This window comes from Ctenocephalides felis, unplaced genomic scaffold (genome assembly GCF_003426905.1).
Source record: "Ctenocephalides felis isolate EL2017-DRISC unplaced genomic scaffold, ASM342690v1 CF-g0.4_SCAFFOLD_01604, whole genome shotgun sequence".
In the NCBI taxonomy this organism is placed as follows: Eukaryota; Metazoa; Arthropoda; class Insecta; order Siphonaptera; family Pulicidae; genus Ctenocephalides; species Ctenocephalides felis.
In genome coordinates, this window is record NW_020537758.1 from 16,196,341 (window position 1) to 16,211,299 (window position 14,959).

At 25.1% G+C, this 14,959-nt stretch overlaps 1 protein-coding gene and 1 long non-coding RNA gene across 2 annotated transcripts in view; one reads left to right on the forward strand and one right to left on the reverse strand.

The window, feature by feature from the left end:
* Positions 1-14,959, reverse strand: part of LOC113372214 (alpha-methyldopa hypersensitive protein-like) — a 118,301-nt gene that overhangs the window by 18,658 nt on the left and 84,684 nt on the right. The window lies entirely within an intron of this gene.
* On the forward strand, positions 1,377-9,066 carry LOC113372223. The gene is made up of 4 exons (XR_003366745.1): positions 1,377-1,497; positions 6,782-6,974; positions 8,290-8,416; positions 8,516-9,066. It is a non-coding gene; the product is annotated as an uncharacterized LOC113372223 (long non-coding RNA).

Here is a 14,959-nt window from a genome sequence, read left to right on the forward strand (position 1 = left end):
GAGTTGATTATTATTTTTGTTTATTATATTTCATAATTAATAATAATAATTATAATTTTGTTATTCAACCTTATAATTGCATTGATTAATTAGTGTAGTTATTTCGTAGAACTTAATTAAAATTAAAATGTATAATGAACTGCCAATCGAAATTAAGAATACCAGCGACGACAATAATTTAAAAAGGAAAATAAAGTAATATTATAAAAAAAAATAATACAAAAAAGATTTAAAAGGTATTCAAAGATATTGTAATTATAATAAATATATTATTGTATAACGAAAAAGACAAATAATATGAATATATATATATATATATATATATATATATATACATTGTTTCATAATTTCTCATACCATTCACCCCTCTGTCTGACTGAGATATGAAAAATAAATAATTAAAAAGATAATTAAAAATGAAATAATGAATCTAATTGCCCCCAAAAATTCTCTTTAACTCTGAAAATTACTAGAATGATGAATTTGACTGTACATAGTTAGATAGCTGTTTGATATGTGTCATTTGTTGTGATTTGAAATTCAAATAAAATCTTTGTACCCCGCCATACGTATATGCTTATGTTAACGTAAAAGTAAAATGTAGTACAATTTTTTTTTGATTTTGTAAAAAATATAACCTATATTTCCATCCGATATCTTACCCTTGACTCTTCATGAGCTAGATTTTTTGTTACTACATGTACATAATAATAAAATTTAGCTAAAGATAATTTTTTCTAATTCTCTTTAGCTAAAAGTACAATCAGTACAAGTTAATTTTTACATTACCTTATACAGGTTGTCCCAGAATTCAACAGCAAGCTAAAACAGGGTCATAGTATTGACCTTAACAATCCTTTGACTTTCTAGCCAACTTTATTCTCCATTGATTTAAAAATTCCTTCACGTGTTCTGGTTGGAATAATAAATTCAACTAATGTCATGGTATAAAGTCCTTAGCTTTGTTCACCATCCATTCTCCAAAAATTCCTTCAGGTGTCCTGTTTCGCTGTTACAGACGACACAAAACAAAGCGCACCCATCGACACCGTTAACTGTTCAAGTAACAAACTTTACACAAATACTCAGCTGAATTTCTTTTCTAAAAATGCGCCTGATCAACGTATTAAAATAACATCTTGAATTCTATAAATATTTTAATGATGTCACAAACATTCACGCACCATTGCATCCCGTATGTCGGCTATGTATATATGAACGCATACGGCGGGGATCGTCAAGCCGAAGAGAATAAAATCAAAACTCGTACGAAGTGCAACGAAGCCGTACGACTTCTTTGTCAAAACATAATTATAATTATTAAACCAATAAAATTAGATTCTACGTGGAATAGTTCAATTGAAACCATGTAGCCTAGTGCTTTAAAATTATATTTCAGTTGAAAGATTTTGTATTCTAAAGTGTTTTTGTGACTGTGTTTTTATTAAAACAACAAGAATGCATTGACCTCTGCAAGGTTCGGCGAGCAGCTGACAGGTAAATAACAATCAGGCTTTTACCTGAGATACTAACGCACCCATGAATTTTTTGTAACATGGAACTAAAATTGTATACGAGGATTACCTTAAGAAAATATTTTCAAAAATATGTATATTTTTTTGAAATTATTCTGTACTTTAAGTTTTTTCATTAAAAAAGTACTTTTATGAATGTACTACGTGACACCTATCTTTATTGGAAGATAACAAAACAATTATTTGAACTATAATACATTAAACATAACTATTACTTAAATCCATATAATATTAATTATGTGAGAAAATATCACAATAACCACAAACAATATATATATATATATATATATATATATATATAAATATATTTAAGGAAAATACATAATTAACAAAAATATAAATATGATGAAGAAAATCAGATAAATTGAACTAGAACTATTTTATTTTATTTATTTTATGTTATTTTTTGAATATATAGTCCTCTTATTAGTTCCAAGAGGACTTAAAAATACAAATATTGTACATTATGGATAACAATTAATAAACAATATGGATAAATTACAATAGTATAATATATAATGCACTAAATAACACAAAACTTCATAATATACTGAATATAACAATATTATATAGAATAAGATAAAATAATAAAAGATATTTGAAAATAAATAAAAAGGTTTGTAGGAGTTCTTATAAGCTAATTTACTGAACTTTTCCATATTTTCAAGATTCAAATTGTATTTTCGTTATTTTTATAATATACACATAGTTTGAATACCAAAACTTATTTTTTGTTGGAGAATCTATCGAATTTATAAATTGAACTTAGTTATGCTGGTTATTTATCGAATGAAAAATATGGACTTATTTACTAAAATTAAACATTTTACTTCTTTGTTAACATAAATATAAATTACATTAAATTCAATGTAGAAAATCATTCAAAAATCAGTGGAAAATGTTATTGCTTTAGCTAAATCGAAATTCTCATTAATTAAGAATAATATTTCTACTTTTCTGAAAGTTCATGCAACTTGTCTTAAGGTAAAATGCCACTTACAACTACTTATTTTATACAATCATATCCCCAAAATATTCTAAACAACTCAAAATTTCAATTTATACAGCAAATAGTCATTGTTTTATACCCATGACGAATATACACGTCAATACAGAAAATTCTGCCACTGATCCATGACGTGAATATTCGTCAATCACAGTTAACTGGTTAAAGTAAATTGCGAAAACTTTCTGATCCGTGCAAATAATACAGCTAATTATTAATAAGAATTTAGATTTAGCAATTTTTTCAATGGTTACAACATATTTTTTAAATTTTGGCACGGCTTACTCCAAAGTGTGATTGATAAATTTTTGATTTTAGCAAGATTTTTAGCAAAAATATTAGTCAGAATTAGACAGAATATCTTTACAAACTCGCAAAATATTATGAAATGTATTAGGCTAATTAAGGTAGGTATATTATTTTGATCGGCAATAAATCTATGCAAATAAAAAAATTATACTAGTATTGGCACTTGCTAAATCTTTGTTTGACTTAAAAAATTCTAGTAAGAATCCATCAACATTTTAGTTAGAATCTAGTTAGAATCACGTTAGCGAATTTACTGCACTTGTTCATATTAGCAAGGGTCAAATAGTATTTTAACTATTATTTTTATTTTTATAATATATTTGATTTCTATAACATTTTTTTAAGATTCAACTAATATATTGCCTCATCAGTTTCCATTAGAGCGCTAATGGCTGATTCAATATATATTGACATTGGCATTACCGTCATGGAAACATATATTAGCACATGAACATGAATTTCCACGTAAATTTCTTTATTTGGATCAACAACAAGTTTATGAATCGATGTGAAGGTTATTTTTATAACACAAAATAAAATATAGAATAAATATTTCAGTATTTTTGCTTAATATTATATTCCTTCGAAGCAACTAATTTATTTATATTTTATTAATTAATGTAAATAATATAATTTTGCTACTGTTATTTTGTCTGGCACAGATCAAGTATCTAAATTCGTGGAAACTATAAATTAGCCAATAAATAAAACCTTCAAATATAATATTATTAGAATTTAGTGGCCAAAGAAAACTTTCATTGGGCATCTGGCAGGAAATTGGGCAAATATTTCTAAAAATAAGTAAACTCCAGAAATGAGAATTTTGATTAGTGGAAAGCCAAAAGTAATATTTGCTTTACCGGATTTTTGATTTGGATATGGAATTTTTATATCTACAATAAAAAATTCTAGTACGATGCAGAGCCCCAGATTTTTCAGCTGATTCGTATGTTGATGATTTAGTATTTTATTTTATAAATTATCAAGACAAAGAATTTATATATAGCATATATACATTTACATATTTTATATATACATATATACAATTAAATTATATTTATAATTATAAATGTGTTTACTACAGTACGAAATGACTTACCCATACAAAATAAAATTGCAAGGTAAAGAATAGTGTTTGTGAAACACTATAAACTATTCTTGATCTATATTAATTAATTAATTATCTATTATTTAAATTTTTTTACATGATGAATTACATACGATATGATTTTCATATGATTAATCTAGATAATATTTAATATAGCATTAGTCACAAATTTCCCAGATATCAATTAAAGTAAACAAAATACAGATAAAAAATTTGACTGCGCTTTGGTAAATGTATATTTTTGAGATTTTTTTTGCTTAATTTAGAGCTGTACTTATTTTATTTAATTATATGAATAATTACTAAATTTTATATTTTTAAAACGACCTACATTTAACAACATTTTGCGTAACTAGCAACAACTTACGTGATTTCTGCATATTTATAAAAGTTAGAAAAATTACGTGTTTATTTTTATTACATTGAATATATTAACTTATTTACATAGTTACACTATTGTATTTCACACTAATTTATTTTGCAAATTAAATTGTTATTGTCACGTTTCAAATTTAATTTTTTTAATTGCTATATTTTATAGAGATCTTAAACCAAACGAATAACTTATTTTGTAACGACAAATAAATGATTTTTTTTCTCATAAAGCTAGTAATAAACAGTATTATTTATTGCAAGGAAATAAAGAAGTTTTAGATTCAAATGCTTGAATTATGCAATGTTATTCATGCTTGTTTTATGTAATACAAAAGTGCTCAATAATCCATTTAATGCGTTTCACATATACAAAAAAGATCAGTAAAATATATAATAAATTCAAAAATAAAAATTGAACAATATTGTGCTAATTAGTTAATTTTGGATCATAAATAATATCGATTTTACATTCGATTTTTAATGCTTATGGCATAATGTAGAGTACTATATATTTTTTGAGTGTAAAGATTTAAAGTGATTATATTATAATTTATTTTATATTTGCCTCGTGATTTTTTACAAAGATATTGTTATTTTTATGAGATGTTTTTAAAAATTTGCATATTAATGTTGACTTCGACAAAATGTGCTCGAACATGCAACGATGTTCTTTCTGATTTACACGGTTATTTAATTTAAATGATTATAATTAAAGTCACTTTGAATCCATTCATTCCCCTTTCATGAATGAATTAAAATAGCGTGATATACTATGTGTTGAAATGTCCATTTAAATTCTTTTATAATTTGGGTAGAAATATTAATTTAAAAAAATAAGAAAAACTGACTTATTTATTATGTGTTTGACACACATTGATTATTAAAAACAGAAAAAAATTAATAGAATTAAAAGGCATATATTTTTTGTATATGAAATATGATGAAAAATGGTATATACGTTTTCTATATCAACAAGTTTCTTGAACAGAAAACATTAGTCATAGATAATAATTTTGCTTTAACATTTTAGAGGAAATGAGCATAAAATTTAGCAATAAATTCCTAAATACTATTTACTATTTAAAATTATCTTTCTATGCTAGTTTTCATTAAATAGCTTTATTTATTCCTAGAACTAATCAAATCAATTGAAGTTTGAAGGTATTTTATAATAGGATTATGTGCGATTATGTGTTATCATATAATTATTTTTACTAGAAGGTATGACTAATGTTTTGACGTTCAAAAATGTAGATAAGAAAATTTCTGCGTCTTTATTATTTTACAATATTTACTTTTTACTTTTGTTATGTATATATATATATATATATATATATATAAATATATATATATATATATATATATATTATATAATATACCGTCAACTGTATAATAATTAAACTAGGTGAATAATTTCTAACAAAAGTAATCCAAAAACACAATTCAGTATTCTTTAGAATATTTAACTTAAGTCTTCACTTTAAAATTCAGTATCCCTTTTTTAATTTTTTTTACTGTTTTTGAAATTATATTTGCGTTCATGAAGTAAATAAGTTCGCAATCTGAGCATTTTATCTGATAAACTAGGTTACTATTATTAATACATTTATTCTTAAATTGTTAGAAATTTTTTACCTAATTTAATTATTATAGTCGACAGTATATTCCACTGAAGGTTAAGATGTTAGTCGAAACGTATGGATTTCAAATAAATTTTTAAAAAACATTCATAATTTTTATAATTTAATAATTTTTATCTGTAAAACTAACTGATATATTTATAGATGTTGAAATGTATGATTAACTTCTTCGAGGGCGTAACATCAAGTAAAAAATAAATAAAGTAAAGATTTTTAAAACATCTATAATTTTTGTATGTATTTCATATGTATAAGTGTTAATCTAAGAATTTCAACTAAGTAACGCTTTCTGTTTTTTAAATTTAAGATTTAGATATATATAGTCTTTCTTTTTAGTTAAATTTCTTTCTTTTTTTATTCTTACTCTGTTTATATTTAGTTTTTATTTTAGTTTTAAATTGTAGAACCACTGATGATGACGTAGAATTTTACGTCGAAACAAAGGGAAAAATAAAGACGTTTTAAAACTCTTGAGAGGGATATTACTTAACTCAAAAATCTGATGGTACTTCTGCTTGATATCAAGCTGGCCGGAGTTAAAAATAACTCTTGATATATGAACCCTTTTTTAAAATATCAAAACAATATAGGTACTGAGCTTGCACTCAGATACCAAAAATTGCTTGCGCAAAAAATACAGAAAAAGAAAACATTTATCAGAAAAAAATCTCATAAAGGTCTTGACCCAATTTTTAAGGCGTAACTTAAAAATATAGTAGCAGTAATTGTAATAAAATAGTTTTTATATGCGCCTATAGGCCCACTTAATAAAAGTATCATGTTCTCAACTATATAAATTCTTTTTTAGGTGCAAATCGATAGTTTCGGGTACTTGTGATAATAGGTGTCGTATGTAATCAAACATCCAACCACGTCGGCATTAATCAGCTGATAAGGCGTAGATGTCATCGTATAAAATATATTTTGAAATTTAGTCATTGTCGAAACAACTTGTGAAACTTCTACACAATGTGCGACTGTCTTAAATCAGTATTCTGTTGGTAAGTTTTGAATATATTATTGAAATAATATGTGGTAATATTTATTAGCAATATTTTATCATTTGCAATGTGTCGTATGTATTCAAAATATTTATTCGTGATCATAACTATATTTATTTGATTAAACGCATGAGAATTTTTAAACATTTTGAATTCCATTTGCATGAGTATACGACAAAATCAAAATGCGTTCACCATGATTAATCGAGGAAATTTGTCATTAGTGATATTTACAAATAAGCTCCTGCAACTCCTTAGTTTTATTTTCAAATTGTTATTATAGAAGACAAAATAATTGTATTTGATATGTCTAACGATTGTTTTCAATTTAATATAAGAGACTTCCTATGTTCTTTTGTATTAGCTTCAATTTATCTGTTTTCGTAGGTGTTTAATTTTCCTTGATATGGATCACATGTTTTATAATTTTTTTACAAAATAAAATTTTATGTGAATATATCCAACACATCAAATATAACAAATTACCAATAAAATAATATAAATGTCTTCGATGCTGCCATAAGGCGATAATAATTAATTTTATCGTGCTAAATAATTTGTGTTCGTGATAACAATTTTGTGCAAATACAATTCAGATGTTGCATAATTATAGAATTTTATGTTAAAATGTTTTTGAGCATATATTTATTTAAATATGTATATACTTGTACTAAAATGATTTTAAGATATTAATAATTTGATTAATTTGCATTTGTAATTTTTAAAATATGTTCATTATATCAAAAATGTTTAAAGTACCTACTTTAAACTAATGAATTATTCTAGATTTTATTTAATTGTTAATCCAATTAATCCGAATATGTCAAATGATAATGATTTAATATTTCTTAAAATAATAGTATAACTATATTATCATAAAATTTTGTTTTTACACAAAATTCTTCAGAATATCTGAGTACTTATGTATCCCATAAATGTACTTACATTTATGGGAGTCAAAGTTAAATTAATTTATCAGCCAAAAATGTCAACGCACTCTGTAAGTGATAATAACTCGTTTTTTAAATTAACACTAATTAATGTGTTTTCATTTGAACTTTGGCAAATTTGTTGGATCTCCATTTGATAATTTCAATATTTAATATTTTACCAGTACTATTACGATTCAAACTTTGAAGTTCAAAGTAATTATACAATTAGCATTACATCTTTGAATAACATTCATTAAAATATTAATAGTCTTTTCAACTTTTAGTTGAAAATATGTTTAAATATATTGATAATATTGATCATTAATAAAATAAAATTGTAATATATTTTATATGATGATTATAATTTTATAAATAATTTTCAGCTTATGCAACTTGAGTATGAGCATATTATGCTGTTTGGGCGTAGTTGGTGTACTAATTTTGGCAGCAATTGGTGTAGGACTATACTTTGGCCTTAAGGATGGACCACCTGATCATTAATAGTTTAAGGTATTTTTATGCAACATTAACAAAAATAGTAATTACAAAACTGCTTTGAATTCTTAAATCAATTCTAAAATCTATTATCTACCAATATTTTTGTTTCAGATTCATACAAACCAGACACGCAAAATCATAATCTCAATATCGCGATCATTATAGTTTAAGGAAATTATAATATTCATCATTATCAATAAATATATGCTACATAATAGTTTAATCTTTGTTATATATGTAAAGTTCTAGTGTAACTCAAATACTTTAATTTGTTCTAAAAAAAGTATGTATCTCAAATATTGCCAAGTCGATGCAATATAATGTATTTTGATAAATAAAAAAAAATATTTCTGTGTAACGCATGCTCGTTATATTCATAATAACAGTTAAGTTAGATTCAAGCTAAAAAAATTGTTTCAGAGTTAGATACCAATCAACGAGATTCAAGTTAGAATATTTTTACAAACTCATAAAATGAAGATTTTAACGAGAATTTTGAAAGAGTTTAGCAAGATTTCTGTTAAAAACAAGTCAGATTCAAGTTAGATTAGTTAGATTGTTTGATTCAAGTTAGATTCAGGTTGAGAATAAATATTTCTAATATAGATTAAAAGGTTATTTAAATAAAAACTTTGAAAAAGATAAGGTTAATATATATTGTATACGGTAATCGATAGTACATACATTTTTTGTTATAACTCTTACCTAGTATGGCATTTGTCTAAAGTGAATGATATATTTGGGAAACTTGTACAAAATTATTTTGTAAGAACATATGTAAAAATATACTTAATGAGTTTGACAAAATTCTAATTTTTAATGTTGCTGCTAATGCAAAAATATTTTTTTGGATTTTTTTTTGACAGAAGATACCATAGTCTTATAGATCATACTAAAATATTATGGCCCTACGATAAGTCGTTTAATTTTAAAAATTCGTCAAAGTTTACAAAATTAGTATTGTTTTTTTGGCATTTGTCAAAATTAGACCTTTCATCGACGTTTGCTCAAAAACGCTCGAACCGATTTCAGAAATTTAAAATTCATTTGATGTATTTCAATAAGGACTATCGTTTGTCAGTTTTGTGCTACAATCTGCCAACCCGTTTCTTTGTTATTTGGAAAAAAGTGTTAAACTTTCGTCCACATTTAAGCTCATACTACCGAATCGATTTAAAAAAATCAAACACTGTTAGAAAAATATTACTTGGGAATGATACTGATTATGATAAGATGATAAGATTCCTTAACAGAATATTAGACAAAAATAATGCTTTTTAGCACTTAATAGTTGAATTTTCGTTGGAATCACGTATGAAAATTCCAATAAGTTTCTTATCGAACATTTTTCGTAGGATTTTTTGGCTTAGATTTTTAGACTTAAAACCATGTATTTCATTGAATAAAATAAATTAAAGTTAATGGGTGATACACACAAGTTTTCTACCCAATACCTGTACAAAAACACTCTTACAATGTGGTATGAATATATTTATTTATTTTTTATTTATTTTAAATATATAGCCCAAAGATTTTTTCCAAGAGGACTCAAAAATATAATTATTTTACATAGTGAATAACAATTGAAATATATACAAAAATAAAATATATAGTTATTAACATAAAATGCTTAACATAAAATTACATATAATGCAGAATGTAACAATATTATTTATAAACAGAATAAGATAAAATAATGAGATATTTGAAAACAAAATAAAAAGGTTAACTTGTGCAGATGGAGATTATTTGACTAGGTGAAGTGTTGTGAATATCTATTTCATTATTAATTAAGTTAAAGTTAGAGGACATAAGTAGAATAGGCGAATTTAAGAGAGAATTAGATTTAGGAGTAGGATATATCAATACATTTTATCATAATCAGCATAATATAGAATATATGCGGCAAAAAAGAATTTTTTTTTGGCCACCAGGCCTCCTATTATTATAGGTATGCCGACAGGCTGACGAAAGAAGCTGTCGGCTGTTGCCTTGGAAACCTCGATAACGCAGAGTCTACTATTCGCCCTCATATGGGGCTCGTGCCGACTTCAACACCAGACCGAAGTACCCCCAGCGGATAAATCGAATGGATTTGCACTTTGAGCAATATTAAAGAAAGAAGTAGTCAGAGAAAAAATAGAAAAAAAGAAGAAACACGAACGATTTTTTTTATTTAAACAAATAATGCGTTTGCGGTGCAGAATATATAAAGAACATAAGTAAAAAAAAACAGTAGTTCAATTGAGGATCAAGTACTTAGGTAAAATGTTCAACTGGTATTTCGGAAATAAAATTTTCCCGAGCACATATGATTTCCAAATGATGTCTTTCAAATATACTAATATATATATATATATATATATATATATAATGGTATAAATTAAATTAACTTGTTTAAAACATTTTATTTCATTAATTTTGGGTTCCAAAAATATATTTTAAGAAGTTTTACTGAACGTGCATGTTTTGGCGTAGATTCTGATTAGAATCTTTAAATAAATTAAAGATATTTAAAGACAGTATTTTTCTTCATTAATCATAATTTTATTTTTAAATATATATTATTAAAGACAGAATAATAGATTTTTTTTTAATTTCAATAATTATTACGACTGTTAAATTATTAACATCTAGTAATATATATTAATAAATAAATAATAACAAATTTAAATAAATAAAAGTGCAAGGGATAAAATTTAGATGAAAATAATATCCGTAATTTGATTTGATATAAAATATAAGCAAATAATAATAAAAATAAAATTAATTAATAATATAAATAAAATTTCTGAATAATAAAAGAATACTAGAAAAATAATAAAATATAACACAATAACAATAATAGAAGTAGTAAGAATAATAATAGATAGTATTAAGTTATAACAAAATACATTTTAGTAGAATATTCATATATCATTAGTGTTATATTATATTGTAAAATTTAATTAAGTAATAAAAATTAAATTAAAACAAAAATTCAGTTGTTGTACAAAGTATCATCAAGAATCTTAGGTTAATAAGCTCGTTAGAATAGATTTATGAATTAAATATTATTAAATTCAAAAATTGAAAATTATTAATTAAGTACACGCATTGTATGCATTCAATGCTGTATACAATGTTGTTCTTACTAAAGTTTTAAAAAATATAAAAATATATTTTATAAAAGTTTTACAGAACGTGAATACTTTGGTGTGGATTCTGATTAAATTAGATATTTAAAGACAGTACTTTTCTGTTCACAAACCACAATATCATTTTTAAATATATATTATTAAATACAGAATTATAGATAGTATTAAGTTATAGTGAAATACTTTTCAGTAGAAAATTCATATATCATTAGTGCTAGATTATATTGTAAAATTTAATTAAGTAATAAAAATTAATTCGGTAAAAAAAAATTAATTAAAAAAACATTCGGTTGTTTTAAAAAGTATTATCAGAATCAAAAACTTATCAAGATTCTTAGATTAATAAGCTTAGATTAGCTTAGATTCTTAGATCCTTAGAATAAATTTATGAATTAAATATTATTAAATGAAAAAATTGAAAATTATTAATTAGGTACACGCATTATATGCTTAAATATTCAATGCTGTATACCATTTTGTTCTTACTAAAGTTTTAAAAAAATGTTTGTTAAAAATGAACAAAATAAACTTTTTTGAAATTTATAAAAATATATTCCTTATTTTTTTAAATTTTATTTTCATTCTGCAATCTATAAAAATAATTACACTTAGCAGAGAATGCTGACTAGTTGTTTACAATTAATTGTCTACAAATTAGTAGATACCCCCAGTGGCGTATCTAATAGAGCTAATATATAAAAAAAAATCTAAAGACAAATGGGGAGACAAAATTTTATATACAAAACACCGTTGACCCAATTTCTATACGAAACAACGATGAATAGTTTTTCAGAAAATATTATTGAATTTCATATACCAAATAATTTTATTTCACCACTGTGATAAGTTGCTTGGAAAATACGCCTGACTTAACTCGAAAAGTTTAACGATGCAAGTGAATATATGTCGTCGAATAACAGTAATAATTCTTTTTAAGCTCTGAAATATCAAATACACACATACACACACACACACACATATATATATATATATATCGCAGGAAAAGTTTCCAAAGTTTTTGTTATTATTACTCTTACCATAAACGTATTTTAATTTTCCACACAGAAACATTTCATAATGTGCTCGTTCTGAGAGGCAATTAAATGACGCTGTTTTCTTTTGTTTTTGGTTAGCGGTGGCTTGATGTTATTGCAAAAAGTTTGTGAAAAGTTTTTGACCATACTCTTCTTTGAAACGATGATAATGAAATAATGAATAACATTGGGCAAAGGAAAGAGAATTGAAAATATGAATCGGCTAGAATTGAAACGATCAGTATATGTTATAATAAGATTATTATTGGTATAAAATTTAGGTTTTTTATTATCATATTTGTATATAGAATACTAGTAATATAGAATAATCCAACGTGACTTCCTGTAATTATACTTCCCAAACAAAATATACCACGTTACAAAGCATAACAAACTATACCAAACTGTGTTCAAATAAAACTTCGGGTCAATTTCTTATTGACTTTATAATCTTGTTTAAGAAAAATAAATTATAACAAAAAAAATTCTTATTTTAAAAATATGTTCTTTGACTATTTTTCTAAAACTTGTCATTTGTCCCTTTATACTCCATCGGCGTAGTGAAAAGGTGCAATCAGAATGCTAATGTATTATTTTTAATTTTAGGAGGATATTACTTACATTATTCAACCAATGCAAAATACTAATAACCAATAATACCAATAACCAATTTCATAGGCACATGCTTCACAAAGTTGACACTATATATGCACATAACCTTGATCTGGTGTTTTGTCAGAAATATTCATCAGCAGAGTTGGAATAACTATTTATGATCATAGTTTTTATCACATATATTCATATATAATCTACAATTTGCCATATAGATATAATTGAATATTTCCATTACAATTGCAAATAATTGTCCACTACCTATGGATCTACCCAACCACCAAAAAGGTCAAATAGTGAACGCACGCATTAAGCGTATAATGTCGCAAAGCCCAAATTCACACACACTTTCCCGTATTAAGTCTAATCTCTGCGCTAATATCCAAAGCGGTACATAAATTATTCTCCAAATCTGTGCCTTAGGAGAGTTCGCCTTTACCAGACCCATCAATACAGACGGGGGCATTCCCCCAAAGCATTCCCCCGTCGTGGGGCGATTCCCACCCCCGGAATCCACCGAAGGTGGAGCCCTTGTTGACTTGGGGGGCTGATGTGGGCGTGTTTAGAAGGAAAGCTTTTGCGCATGCTTCCTGTGACGTCACGGGACGATAATCAAAAATTATGGTCAATAATGGCGTCGCCTTCGAGCTTTAAGCTGGTTTTTACCAGGAAACATAAGTTTTTTTGTAATATTTGATAAACAGTTAAATATATTATATTTATGAACTTGTAAAGAACCTATGACGATCTTGGTATACAATTTAAAATTATATTGTTGATAATATGACATATTATTTAAAACTATTGAATAAGTATTTATTATTGATTTAATATGATAAGAGTCTGCGGGTAAAAAGATCCACCACTGATATCTAAAAAACAAAATTGAAAAGTTTTTACCAAGAATATTTGAAAGTAGAGGGCAAAAGATGTATAACCAGTCATGACCTTAATTCTTACGATCTTGCTATCTGGAGATAAACAGCAACGGTTTTGAAAATCCATAACAATAGCATTTTATTTCGTTGTTAATTTTTTGGCAGTGAGCACTGTTGTTTAGTTTCTGATACCTAAATATAATTTTGAAGTATACGTTATTTAATTGTTTTATAAGATGTATTGTTACATTTAAGTTAGATTCAACAGTTTTTTCGCATTCTATAAATGCTTATATGTGGCTGTGGTAAAATGAACCACCTAAACCTTCACACTAAGAAATGTATAAACAATATGAAAATAGTAAATAAAAATTAAATTAAGATAAAGTATCAATTTTATAAGGGATTTTTTTGCATAGATTTATTGTCGATCAAAATAATATATTTTTTTAATACAATATGCTGGGTGTATATGCATTTAAAGTGATTATCTTTTTTTTATTTTTTGACATTTGATTTAAGATCTTCGAGTAGGAGATTCCTCACCTAATTCAATTTTATAAGAGATAAATAAATAGTTGTTCCAACTCTGCTGACAAATATATGGCAAAATACCAGATCAAGTTTATTTACATTTATTTTTTACTCTGTAAAAAATGCACTCATAAAATTTATTTTTTGCATTGGTTAAATAATGTAGCCATTATTTCCTAAAAAAAATAAAATTGAAAATAAATTACTGGATCGCGCTGGCTCTCCCTCTATAATTTACCTGTGTTTATAAAGGTACAGATGAGAAATTTTAGAAAAATAATATAAAAACATATTTCTAAAATTAAGAATTCACTTGGAATTTGCCTTAACATAGTTCGATAGTTGTTTGTTTAATACGTA